We start from the raw sequence: 13,953 nt of genomic DNA on the forward strand, positions 1-13,953 counted from the left end.
GAAAAAAGTGTGGATTGCAAAGAGGCATAAAATCTTCTTTGGTGTGCTATTACGTGCTTTCTTCCGGTAGGTATTAGATTGGAAAGAGTAATTTATAATTTATATTTATAATACTATTAATTTAGAGTTCTTTTATGCATAGTAATGTGATCTGATTGGTTGAATTTATTATTATTATTATTTTATTTCTCACACCGCCTATTAATTTAAAGTTCCTTTATGCACAATAATATAATCTGATTGGTTGAATTTTTGATTTTTTTTTTTTATTTTATTTGTCACAATAGACTATTCCACCGCCTCTATCTTTCTCCCACCCTCCAGACGCTTCCTTGCACTGATGTCGATGAGTTCACCGCCAACCGCATTTGAAATCGAGATCTCCGCTCCTTTCCTCCGATCGACTCCACCGCCTTCATCGCTCTTTTGAACTAAACCCTACCCCTCCTCTCTTCACTTCCTTGTACGGCAGGCACCTTCTTGCCACCACCATCAGATATCGACCATGGAAGGTAGCGAAAGACAATCGACTAAGGTACCTCACCAATTTACGATTCTTATTTCATCATGTATCGTACTCCATCAGATTCTGACCTAACCCAGACCCAGACAGAAGAGCGGAACCCGGGCTCCATCAACAAGGTTGTTTCAATTTCAATTTCGGTTGCCTCTTTTTTTCCCTCTTCTACTTCTTCTGATGGAGTTGTTTGATTTCATCAATGCGATTCCATGGATGCAACTTCGATTTTCTCTTCTTTATCAAGTTAGGGATTTTTAAGCTATTTATCATCGGTTATTTGTTATAGAAAGTAACTACCACTGAATTCAGCATCTATTTTCTTTTACTTAAAACTGATTCACAAAGGTTTTTAGGAAGAATAGATATTGAATTCAGTGGTATTTGGACAGCAGGTTCAGTTTTCACAAAGGTATTTAAACTCTTATAACTTTTCTGCTTTTTAGTTATGCAAGAAAATGCAAGTCTGATGATATTTGATTTCATTTTCTTTGTTATCAATTATTCTAAGTGACAAATAGAACATGCAATGTCATTATGGTTTGCTTGCGTCAATGATGTGTTCTTAGGAGGTTGAGTTACCTCCATCATACCCCAAAAATGCAATTCAGTTATATCCACGCACTTGCTCTTGAGATTTGAAAGTAAGTTTTATGATGCACACCAACTGCTCGATAGAATGCTTGAACCAGATTTTCGAAACTATGCTTAACTTTGGGCTTACTAACTGTTTAATGTAAGATTTTTAACCTTTTCATGAAATCAATAAACTGAATCATAGTTTTATTTATATTAACTGCAAGAAAATTCAAACTGATCTATGAGACAATGAATGAATAATTACTAATGGTTGACTTTCCTCTACATTTATTATAATTATTATTTATTTCTTTCTTAAAGAGTGTTTTGAGAAGAATAAAAGAAAAAAGGTCGTTGACAAAAAAGAAAAGGCAAACAAGTTAAGCATTTCAGTTTCATAGGTTATCAAATATGATTACATAAACCATCATTAAAATGGTAATGCAACTTTTCTAAAAAAAGTTATTAGTGTTTGTTTGTTTTAACTTAATCCTGATACAAATACATAAATGCTCTTCTTTTTTACCTAATGCATTGGGGTCAAATCGGGTGTTTCTTTTGTTTTTCTCATTAGGTCCTTATATGGATGAAATAACTAAATGGTTATCTTTCAACCAAAAAGGTTCGCATCACACATAGCCACACTCACGTATTGGAGAAAAGAATGTACAATAGATAATATATATGAATTTCTAGATTTAAAACACTACCCCTTCACAAAAAAATTATTATTTTTATTTATCTGTTATACACTTACCTAAATAATTAAAAATTAATTCATAATTTTTCTGTGTAGATATTTTCGAGTAAAAGAGATGTCCGAGTTTTTAGAAGTAGAAAGAGGGAGACAACAATAGTTATGGTAGTATTTTCCCATAATAGCATTCTACTTTTCAATTATTTCTTGCTTTCAAAACCGAAAAAAAAGCTCAAATATGAATCATGAACCCTAATTTTATTATTTATTTATTTATTTATTTATGATTCACAGCTAGCATTGGATTTTGATTCGGAGACAATTAGGTTGAAATAGAATGTTACTACCTTTGACTTTGTTTCTATTTATATTTTGATACCTTTAGATCTGTATGTATGTTTATGTGTCTGTTTTTAACTGAGTCTATAATTGTTTGTGCATATGTCTTTTGATATTGAAAGTGTGCATCAATGGTTATAGATTAGCCCATTGGTTTTTGTTCCAAAGTGTGCATCTCTATTTCAATCGAACGCCTTCCACCCCACGCAAGGCGTGAGGAACATTTCTAGTTATGTTTAATAGTTAGAATTGTTTACCATTTGTTACTTTATTTGTTTTTTATAAGTTTTTGTCAGTAAACGTTTCGTTTCTAATATGTTGATTATCAAATCACATGATTCTTTGCTTTTAGACTTTATTTGTTTATACGATTAACATTTTTGTTTGTGATTTTTTTTTTTAAATTCGATGAAAATTATACCAAACATGGTCCTAAATCTCTATTTGGTACAAGATAGTAAATAATGTATAAACCAAATTTACTGTATGTGTATGTGGAATGTTGAGCCCCACTTTTATTTAATTTCACTTTTAGATTAAATTAATAATTTGGTAAAACATTCAATGTTTTGTTAAGTACCATTCAAATGATAAACATCGCTTTTTTGTGTTTTCTTGTTTTGACACCCGTTTTTTTATTTTGGAATTACATGTATGTCTGATTGAAAATTTTTATATTAATTTAAAATTATATGTTACTTAGTCGTTTTGGTAGCAAATTGCAAGATTTCAAGGTCAAGCATCGGATGTTGAGATTATGAGAAAGGAAATAAAGATTTGTATGTAAAAAATATGTGAATGCGTTTGTTGATTTTGTAGTATGTTATGAGAAAATAATCGAGTTTAGTCAAGGGTCATGGATTAGAGAAATTGGAAACAAAAAGAGTTTATTTTTCAAGCATTATAATGTTTGAATTCTTTAATTTATATATAAAAAAAAATTGTTATGATACAGACTTGTAAATCAATTTTTATTCAATTTTCCAAGAATTCTCTAGGGTTTAAGATATTGTTAATGGATATCCATTGGACAAAGTGGAGACATAAAGAATTTTTGAGCAATGTATTTCTCAATTATTCTTCAAGAATGCTAGAATTCTCCAAAGAAAATTCACTAGCAAAAAATAGATAGTGTTACAAACTAATAATCAACAAAATAAAACTAAAAAAACAATGTTATTCTTTTATATATATATATATATATATATATATATATATATATATATATATATATATATATATATATAATATGCTGTAGTATATCATATTCTTAAAGAATACATGTACACTAATCAACACAATCAAACCAAAAGAATGAATGTATTTTTAAAGAATATCCAATATACAGAAAAACGAAATATTCTTGTAGTATGCACGAAAAATAATCAACTTTTTAAACAAAAAAAATCAGAGGGTTTTACTAATCATACTAAAAGATTAGAATTTAAAATCTAGTTGAAATTTCATCATTTATTATCCTCACTTTTCATAAATATTGTTGATAAATTTGACTAAGAATTAATTAAGTGTAAGAATATAATACATGTTATATTATGTTAATAAGATTCATCTTAAGATCATAACCTTTCATTTTTTAATCTAATGAACCAAAATTGATCATACATTCACACTATTTTTGTTTTTCACATTTAATCATCTCTCTCTCTCTCTCTCTCTCTCTATATATATATATATATATATATATATATATATATATATATATATATATATATATATATATATATATCTTTACTATCTTATAAAAGAAATCTAACTATTTCTATAAATAGATTGATTATAATAATATTATTTTTTAAGACGTCCAAATGATGAAGCTGATAGTACAAGTAACCATTAATAAAATAATATTAAATTTTAACCAAATTTTGAATTCAAATATTTATCATCAAATCTCCTTATATTTCTCAGCAATTTGATATGGTTCCCTCAAATCCCGTATTCATTCAAATTTTGAACTCTTTTAGATATCCTTAAATTTAGCATGTTGATTCAAATATCCCTCCAATCGCATATACCTCTTTATTCCCTCCTCTGCTATAAAGTCTACCGTCCAGGAACAAAAAATGACTTCATCTCCCAAATAACACCATAGTTTGATTATTTTGTCTTCGACATGTACTTTCTTTTGTAACATAACATTTTTATAGAGGAAACATATCATCGAAAGAATTTACATGCTCCGCCGCTTTGCGCGGGTACACTGCTAGTTATATATATATATATATATATATATATATATATATATATATATATATATATATATATATATATATATATATATATCTCGATGTAGCCTATGTTTGGTTATAAATTTATAAGCAAAAGCTTTTATTTAAATTAATTTTTATACACTTTTATTTATATATAAAAAGACCTTTATACATGATCAAACCCTAATTTGCTATAATATGAAATCAGGTTTTATCTCTACTCTATAAACTCTTATTTATCTTTTATTATAAAAAATATATTTATATAAATACATGATACAACATATATTTTCTAGTTTAATTGGATAAAGATTTTATTTATTAAAGTCAGTAGATTCAAGTTTAGCATTGGCATTGTGTTTTTAAATTCAAATTAAATTTTAAGATTTTTTTTTTTTTTTTTTTTTTTTTTTTTTTTTTTTTTTTTTTTTTTGACTTTTTCATATAAAAACACATCTTTCCGTGGTTACATTATCTTATGACTTCAAATAAATATAAATTTATATTCTATTGATATTGACCGTCATTCAAATGTTTAAGCTTATTTATATAATTTTTTTTTTTATAAATTTAACCATTATATCTTTATCTATTTTACATGTTTTACAAAACCCTCTCATTTAATCGGTTAATTTTTAAACACAAATCATATTTTAATATAAACATATATATACAATTATATCGGCTCTTTATTTTTTTTAGTATAATACAAAAAATATTATGTTATAGTTAAAAAATAAAATAAAAACTTGTAAAACATTATGTTATCTTTATAGTTAAATTAAGTGATCAAACCAGTGGGCCTCTATTTTATTTTTGTCCAGACTAGGGATGTCAACGGGAGCAAACGGGTCGGGGAATGCATCTCCCGCCCCCACCCCGAAATTTCCCTGTTCCCCCGCCCCTGCCCCCGCCCCCGGAATGTTCAATGTTCCTACCGCCGCCCCCGCCCCCGAATCCCCTTTCTTACCCCCGCCCCCTCCCCCGGTTTTTTATATATTAAAAATAAAAAAGTTACGGCATTTTAAAAAATTATACTAACAACTTAAAAACATGTTTTTTGATAAATTTTGGAAGCTCAAAATCATGTTATTGTTTATTATATTTATATAATTCATATATATAAATATATGTATAATTTATTAACGGGGTCCCCATGGGGATTTCGGGACGAGATTGTCTACCCCCGCCCCCGAAATGAAAACGGGGGTTAACCTTGCCCCCGCCCCCGTCCCCGCCCCCGATTTTTTTTAAAAAAATCCCCCAAACGGGACGGGGCCCATGGGAACGGGGTCCATGAGACTTTTTGACATCCCTAGTCCAGCAATTGTCGATCGGACCCGGTGCAGCGGCCAACAGGTGTGTTCACGGCCTAAGAACGGTGGACGGTGGTGGTGGTGCTCACTACAGCCAAAGTACCATTGCTACTTTGATTGTACTTGTATAATTCCAATTTCCATACCACCGTCAAGTGTCGATCCACCACAGCAAAGAGCGGTGGATGTTGGTGGTGCCGACGACGGTAAGCCATTAAGAAATCGCATAAGGGTTTATTCCGATTTGGGGTTCCGTATTAATCTGATGGATCTTATGTCCGGAAGGTTTGAGAATAAAACTACAAAATTTAAGGTTCATGAAAGGTCTAGATAGATTGAAGACGAGGGTTCTTGTGACAAAATATCATCTTTTTCTGTTGACATTGTTGGATTAATTTTTAACGTGCGTAGCTTAGCTTGTTTTTCAATCGCTTTATTTGTCTGGTGATTGGAAAAACAGGGGAATTTAGATGGTTTCAGAGGAGAATAGAGGACAACAGAGCTAGGGTTCAAAAGACGCAAACAGGACCGGTCCAAGACAATTTGAGGCCCGGGGCAAAATATAAAATGGGACCCTTCATGACATCTCTGAATACTTTTATTAACTAAAGAAAATAATACAATTGTAGGGTGGGGATTCCCCAACTATAAAAATAAAAAAAAAGCTTCCCAACAGGACCAAAAGCCACCAAACAACTTAACAACTATTAAATATAAAAACAACAAAGAAACATTATGAACCCTCCTAATACATAAACATAACAAAGAAAAACTAAAAAAATTACATTTACCAATTTTTTAGATGCAAAGTTATCGATTATTCTATCAACTTTAATATCATCTAGCAAATCTTTCTTAATTCGTAATGTGGCAAAACTATTCAGTCTTCTTAATTTTCTAATCTGCTGTAAGAAAGTGAAATGCAACAGATATCAGAAATACAACAAATATCTGGAATTTAGAATGAGACACTGTAAGAGCAAGAATCAATATTTGTATCAGATTAAAAAAATCGAATTTAAAAGTCTAAGATCGAAATTTGTATAATTATATTCAATTGTAAGAAAAAAAATTGAAATTTTAATCAAATTAAACTTACATAGATTCAGAAATCAGTTCATGATTTGAGTCTTTGAATTCTTTGAGTCTCAAACTACAGAATGATTCAATCCTTCATAAAGAAACAAAAAAAAAACATAGGGGTATTTCATAAATTAGTCACAGATTCATAATACATTCAAGAATCTCGTCTTCTGCTCTATTAATTTCAAAAATAAGAATGAAGAATCGCTTGATGCACTCTCAACTCTCAAGGGAAAATCGATTAGAGATTTATAGGGGATGGAAGAAATTATGGGATAATGAGATTTAGAAATCAGAAAAGAAAAAAAAAAAGAATCAGAAGAATAGAAGTAACCGTTGTGTGGAGTCTGGAGAAGTGGAAGCGGTGCATTTGGAGTCTCCATAGAAATCATTGATAGCCTTGGAAAGAGGGATTTGTGAATGCATGCTCGACATCTTGCTCCCGCTTTTCGATTCCTCTCGTATGTTATAATTTGGCCTGATAACTAGTGGACTAGGCTAAAAATAATGGGCTAACTCAATATAGCAAATGCAAAATGGGGGCCCTTTGTTATTTGGGGGCCCGGGGCAGTCGCCCAGCTTGCCCAGGCCCATGGGCCGGCCCTGGACGCAAATATGACTTCAAAAATACATCTTCATCTCATTATATATTGGTGAGTTTAGCTGTTTCCAGCAACCTATTTAGATTCAGAAATTTAATGCAATATAAGAGTATATAAAAATACATAAACTAACCTTTTGATGAACGATGAAAACACAGGAAGATCCTATAATGCCCATGTCTTCGTTTCTTCCTTCTTGAGGAAGAGAAGATATGTATGAAAGAGAAAGATGGCATCTTCAAATTAAATGAATTAGGCTTCTTTAAAGTACACAAGTCTACGTTATATCATTATCACAATGAATGAACTAGGCATCTCGAAAAGCAAACCTACTTCCCGTGATTACCTACTTTTTAGTTGTTATTGGGTTTGGGTAAGAGTGACACGTGATACTCCTAAAAAGGCATTTCTGCTCTTTTGTTTCGACATTGGTTAATTTCTCTATTGGAGTTCCTACTTAAATAGATACAGAATAGTTGAACCGATTCAAATGATAGTTTGATTTATTATATTTGGTTATTTGGTTAATACATCCCATGTCTTCGTTTCTTCCTTCTTTAGGAAGATATAGGGATGGCAAAAGAAACCGAACCCGATGGTGAAAATCGAAAACCGACATATTAGGGTCGGGTTTGGGGTCGGTTAATTGGGGTCGGGATCGGGATTGGTATGCTTTTAGAAAATTTTCGCGGGTTTGGTTACGGGGACGGTAAACAAAATACCCGTCCCGATTACCCGAAACCAAAACCAAAACCGAAACCCGTTACCTGAAACCGTTAATATGATTATATATATATATATATATATATATATATATATATATATATATATATATATATAAATTTATTTGAGTTATCTTCTTTGTTGTGAACGATTTAAAGATAATTTCTTGAGATAGCTTCGTGTTTATTTGTAATGCTAGTGTTTTGATACTTTTTTATTCATATTACTTAGAGTAATAGTGATATTATGGTTTATGAATGCTAGTGTTTTTATTGTTTTTGTTGCTACTAGTAACCACTTATGTATCAGAACAAATATGTATGCTCTTAGTAGTTTTGTAAATTATCAAAATTATTTTGGATATGAATTTATGTTTGCATCACTAAGTCTAATGGTTTGTATTCTCATTTCATCAAAAAAAAATTTAATTTGAATGTTAAACGGGGATCCCCATTACCCCGTTGGGATACCCGCAAACCCGATAGTGTTCGGTAAACAGATACCTGTTGGGAATTGAGCCGGTGATGGGATCGATTTTCATATTCGGGGACGGGGGCGGGATTACCAAAACCCATCTCAAACCCGCCCCGTTACCATCCCTAGGAAGATAAGATATGTATGAAAGAGAAATCCTTATTAAGTAATGGCTTTTTAAGGGGGCCAGCTTACGGGCTGTAAGACGGAGCGAATCCGGAAAGATTGCCTCAGTTCGGATTGTTGGCGGGAACTGGGCTTGGCTTGGTTAGTAGTGCCCACCCATTCTGTCTCGGCGGGATTACCAAAACCCATCCCAAACCCGCCCCGTTACCATCCCTAGGAAGATAAGATATGTATGAAAGAGAAAGATGGCATCTTCAAATTCAATGAATTAGGCTTTCTTTATGAGATTGTTTGTATTTTCCCATAAAAACCCATCTATTATTAATTCACAGTATATATATATATATATATATATATATATATATATATATATATATATATATATATATATATATATATATATATATATATATATATATATATATATATATATATATATATATATATATATACACACACACATACACACGGAAATAATCAATTGAGAACACTAAAAAGGTTGAGAACGCGAGAACAGTTCTGAACCAATCAATACATAAGGGCGTTAACGGAATTTAGCAATGTAATTAAATTATAAAAAAATAAATATAATCATATTTTCCTATAATTTAGGGATTATGACAGTTTCCTTAAAACAAGAATTTAATGTTATTTTTAATATTATTAAGGGATAAAAAAACGTTATTTCCGATTTTGTTTTGAGAGTTTTCAGAATTTTTTTTATTATTCGCCATGTATAGATATTCATTGGTGAATAATGCTCTTCATGACAGATTTACTAGAACTTAACAATTGTTCATGACAAATTTACCGAAATTTTTTTCTAGAATTTTCAAAATTTATATGATATCATGTTAATCATGAACGAGTAAAAAGCAGACAAAAAAAAGATGTAATATACGACTTATTTATCTAACAACAATCAATGGAAATATATTCATCTAGTAACATTCATAAATGAGTAATGTTACATTACTTTTATTCAAAAATACATACATTTAATATTCGTCATGTTTTATTCTTAAATGAATAAAACTAAATTTAATTATACTCATAAATACATATTCGTTTCTTTTCCCGCTGCTACATATATTTCTTTTTTCTTGTGATGAATCTTTTCACATGAAATATGATGCTTTGATATTAACTTGTGTAGTTTTTTTACAGCAGAAATTCGCAAACAACACTTTGTAAGGTCATAATTATTTCGAATTCACCCGCCTTGAATACCTATCACAATTTTTAGACAAATGAAAAATCAACTTTGTTTTTTGATATTTGAAATCCATACATAATACTTATAATCATAAAATAAATACAGTACATAAAACGATAAATAATTCCAATACATTTGCAATCCTAAATGAATAAAGCATAGTTATGATATATAAAAATAATCTAAAAACACATATAATCATAAATAAACAAAGCTCAGTTTCAATCATATATAAAAAAGTCAAAATACAAATATAATCAAAAATGAATAAAGCATGATATAGAGATAAACAAATATGATATAATCACAAGCATAAATGAATAATGCATAATTGTAATCGTATATAGAAAAAAATCAAAATTTAGTAGTAATCATAAATGAATAACACAAATTTCTAATCAAATATAAAAAATCTTTGTAATCATAAATGAACAAAATATTATAAGAATCAAATTTCTAATCAAATATAAAAAAAAAAAAAAAAAAAAAAAAAATCTTTGTAATCATACATAACATCAAGAAACAAAAACTAAATTGTTGGAGCAATGGATAGTAAAAAAAAAAATTAAGATAACTAAGTAAAAGAAGGAACCAAATTTTGTGTTTACTGTGTATTCTTTTAGTGCACGATATGTCATTCAAAAGGTACAACACAAAACATAAAAACAATATAACAAAATAGCATCTAATACCTGTAGTGCTACTTGATAAATAACCCTTTCATCACCAATTGCTTCTTCAACGACCCCAGGGCGAGAATGACCAGATTGCCCTGCATAATGTGTTGTAGAAAGAACCTGCAATTCAATGGTGAACGAACCTGCAATTCAACACAAACGCTTCAGTGCCCAAATTTAGCAATCCCCAAAAAGAAAGCAACAGATTCCCTCACAAACCCTCGTAGTTTGACTACTAATCAACCCACGAGGAAGATTAACAATATGTGAATCCTTGCAATAAAGAAAGTAGTTTCACATGAACCATAAACCAACTACGATGATAGAACGTAAACATCAATATATCACCAAGAAAGCAGATAAACGTAGCCAGGTTTGATGGATAATAGAAAACTCTATTTGTAAGGCTTGAAGGGTTCTTCGATTTTCTGTTTGTGGGTGATTGCAGTAGGAAGAAAAACTTTGTGCCTATCTCTCCTTCAACCAATTACCGGTGCCTTCCACAACCATTTCTGTCCTTTAAGGCTTGAAGGGTTCTTCGATTATCTGTTGGATTAGGGTTCCACAACCATTTTCATCCTTTGAGGCTTGAATGATTTTCTGATTTTTTGTTGGATTACGGTTTAAGAAAACGTGAAATAATAGAGGATAGATGTGAGGTGATGGTGTGATGGTCGACGATGGTTGCAAATGACTGTATAAAGTAATCGACGATGGAGGTTGGCGGGAGATGATGAAGGAAAATGGTGGTGAGATAGCAATGGAGAAGAGGAGATAACATGAAGAATGATGGGGTGTGCGGCCGCTATTCTCAATACAATAAGATTAGGGTTTTGTAGTTAAGTAGTGAGAGAAATAAAGAATAAGAATATCATACCTAAATTATAGGAATTTCTATTTAATTGAATTATATGGATTTTCTATTATACCCTTTTAGCCATTTTAAAGTTACGTATTTAGCACATCAATTTTATAATATACATAAATGGTCCAGTTAATTATAGCTCTAGATCAAATTATTTAGAAGGTTGTGATCTGTTCTCGCATTCTCAACCTTTTAGGTGTTCTCATTTGATCATACTCCTAGACATATATATATATATATATATATATATATATATATATATATATATATATATATATATATATATATCGTATTAATTTAGAGTCTTATATATTCTTTTCCCAATGTTTTATGAAGATTGATTTACAATTGAATTTCAATCTAAAATAGATAAAAATAAAAATTTTTATTATTTATTTCTTTGATTTCAGAAATAAGAGAAAATAAGAAAGAAATAATATGCACTTTTTTCTGCTAATAGAAAAATCTAGAAATAGTAGATAATAGTAGAGGGGCGGATGTAGCCAAGTGGATCAAGGCAGTGGATTGTGAATCCACCATGCGCAGGTTCCATTCCCGTCGTTCGCCCAAATTTAGCCAATGGGCCGAACAAATATATCAATGAAAAGCTATATACAAAACACAATAATAATAATAATAACAACAACAACAACAACAACAACAACAAAAACAACAACAACAACAACAATAATAATAATAATAATAATAATAATAATAATAATAATAATAATAATAATAATAATAACCCGCTAACATCCCCCCGCAGTGAGAACGGGAGGAGACTCTCGCACGTTCAAATTGGTTCTAAAATCCAGAAATAAGTACATAGGAAGACTCTTCGTAAAGATGTCAGCATACTGAGACAAAGAGGGAACATGAAGTACATGCACATGACCAGTAGTAACCTTGTCCTGAACAAAATGAAGATCAATCTCGATATGTTTGGTCCTTTGATGATTAACCAGACTAGACGACATATAGATAGGACTCACGTTATCACAATATACAATCGTAGCTCGATGAGGAGAAGAGTGAAGCTCTATTAGAATATTGTGAAGCTAACATGTCTCAGCTACAGCATTCGCGACACCGCGATATTCTGCTTATGCACTGGACTGTAACGTCGTGTTCTATCATTTAGAGGACCAAGAGAGGAGATTGTATCCAAGAAAAACACAGTAGACCAAAGTGGATCGTCTAGTAACCAGATAGCTTACCCAGTCGGCATCAGAATACGCGATGAGATCGTTACCAGGAGAAGAAAATAGCTGAAGCCCGTGACTGGTAGTACCGCGTATGTAATGCAGGATGCGTTTCAGAGCTGTAAAGTGAGGTTCCTGTGGGTCATGCATATAAAGAAATATCTGTTGTACTGCATATGTGATATCTGATCTCGTAAATGTGAGATATTGAAGAGCACCAGCAAGACTGCGATACAAAGTAGGATCATCAATCGGCGGACCCGACCCATCAAGTTTAGATGACATATTATGTGACATCCCCAAAATCACGGCCAGAAAAGACCGATTTCATTTATGCTTTTTAAAATAATTTCAGAGTAAATCCTTTTGATTTAAAAGTGTTGCGGAATTTGTTCCCAAAACAAAACATGATAAAATAATATTTATCAAAGCATTTCATCAAGAGATGCATTTTCATTATATAATTAAAACTCAGGGTGTCATGTTCCAATACAGACCATAAAGCATAAATGGTAACATTACAAGTTATTCAACAAATATATACATATACAGAATTGTAAACAAAACAAGTCGATGATTCATCCATCTTACGCCCTTGCGTGTAACGCCCGTAGATCCGGGCTAGTCAATTTAGAGACGATAAGCATCAAAAATGACTTTTTGATGGAAGATTATTTAGAAGTATTAATCGTAACCAAGTTGTAGTATATGTCACAAGGTTTCCGTGCATATAAAGAACGCCAAAATCCGAGTTATAACAAAGAAGTTATGACCTGTCGAAGTTTCGCGACAGAACCGACACGACCTAGCGTGACCCAGCGCGATGTAAATAGTGAATTTAAGGTAGATAGATATCTATCCTTAGTGATCTAAACGAGAGTCGAAGATTTCTTCGATAGTAGTCCAATGATAAAAAGACAGACGAAAACAGAGTTCAGATGAAGGAGTTATGAATTTCGAACGGAGTTTTCCTGTCCCGGCCTACTATAGATAATATATAAGTAATATACTTATAATATATCAAAAATAAAGTCAAAACTAGCCAATGGAGTCTAAACGAGAGTTGTAGATCATAATCTCACCTTCGCGTCGATATAAAGAACGGCGAAAACGGAGTTCGTATGCGAAAGTTGTGAATTTCTGAAGTTCGGGGCGTGAAACCCCAAAACTATCAGAGACCACGACGTGGCAAGCAGTGCCACGACGTGGCAGGTCTCCTGACAGCTCCGGGAGTCCCCCAGATGCAACTTGGGATGACGCATGCAATGACGATCAAGCCCACGATGTGGCAAAAGGATCCCACGAC

General features: G+C 31.5%; 2 long non-coding RNA genes across 4 annotated transcripts; one reads left to right on the forward strand and one right to left on the reverse strand.

Annotated features, from left to right (window-relative positions):
* Positions 1–270: 270 nt before the first annotated feature.
* On the forward strand, positions 271–2,483 carry LOC145013207 (uncharacterized). 3 transcript variants are annotated; one of them, XR_013664876.1, is made up of 4 exons: positions 271–929; positions 1,029–1,253; positions 1,893–1,958; positions 2,088–2,483. It is a non-coding gene; the product is annotated as an uncharacterized LOC145013207 (long non-coding RNA). The 3 variants fall into 3 exon arrangements; XR_013664874.1 differs by having other exon boundaries at positions 271–1,253; XR_013664875.1 differs by having other exon boundaries at positions 271–1,161.
* A 3,775-nt stretch (positions 2,484–6,258) lies between these two features.
* LOC145012193 (uncharacterized) lies at positions 6,259–7,717 on the reverse strand. The gene is made up of 3 exons (XR_013664407.1): positions 7,498–7,717; positions 6,779–7,425; positions 6,259–6,584 (listed from the first exon to the last, which is right to left on the reverse strand). It is a non-coding gene; the product is annotated as an uncharacterized LOC145012193 (long non-coding RNA).
* Between the last annotated feature and the right edge of the window lie 6,236 nt (positions 7,718–13,953).

Source organism: Lactuca saligna, chromosome 8 (assembly GCF_052625555.1).
Source record: "Lactuca saligna cultivar CGN05327 chromosome 8, ASM5262555v1, whole genome shotgun sequence".
Lineage (NCBI taxonomy): Eukaryota > Viridiplantae > Streptophyta > Magnoliopsida > Asterales > Asteraceae > Lactuca > Lactuca saligna.